Below are 730 nucleotides of genomic sequence, written 5' to 3'. Positions count from 1 at the left end.
GGACGCGAAGGGCCCGGGCGTGCGCGGGAGGCCGCGCCGGAGCCCGAGAGCCCGCCCCGCGCGCATCCCGGCGTTTCTACGGCAACGCGGCGCGCGTCCGCGACCGCAGAGCCCGCCCCCGGCGTAGCGCGTCATCACGGCGTTTCCACGGCAACGCGCCGCGCGTCTCCGAGGCCGACGCCGGGGCTGCCGGGAGCGCGGCCAGGGAGTCCGTCCGGGGGGCTGGGCGGGGCGGCGCCCACCCGAGCTCTCCCGCCGCCCCTCCGGTGTCCGCGCCGCACGCCGTCGGGCCTTCCACCCTCGCGGGCGGCTGGGCGGGCCCCGCGCCGGCCTCCGGTCACTGCGGCCCGACCGGGAGCGGAGGAGCAAACGCCGGAGCCCGCGGACAGGAGCGCGATACGGGACCCGGGCCGGCCCGCCTCGGCCCTCGCGGGGGTCTCCAGGCCGGCTCGGCCTCCGCGCTCCGTGGGCACTCGCGGCCCGCCTCGGGAGGAGCGCTGCCTCCCGCCTGCTCTCTGGTCTCACTCATTCGGCGAGTGTTCACCGCGCTCCTGTTCCGTGGAAAATGGCGCTGGGCCCGGGGAGCAGTTCAGAGACACCGAGACGCCCCCTCCACCCCCAGGAGACAGGACCGTGACCCAGCCAAGCTCAGCACACGCCGGACCCGAGGCTCTTCGCCACCTTCGGCCCCCGCGGCCCCGGCCGAGCTGCTTCCCCAAGTGCGCACCGT

This window comes from Miniopterus natalensis, chromosome 16, assembly GCF_054644295.1.
Source record: "Miniopterus natalensis isolate mMinNat1 chromosome 16, mMinNat1.hap1, whole genome shotgun sequence".
Classification (NCBI taxonomy): domain Eukaryota; kingdom Metazoa; phylum Chordata; class Mammalia; order Chiroptera; family Miniopteridae; genus Miniopterus; species Miniopterus natalensis.
This window is presented reverse-complemented; position numbering follows the sequence as displayed.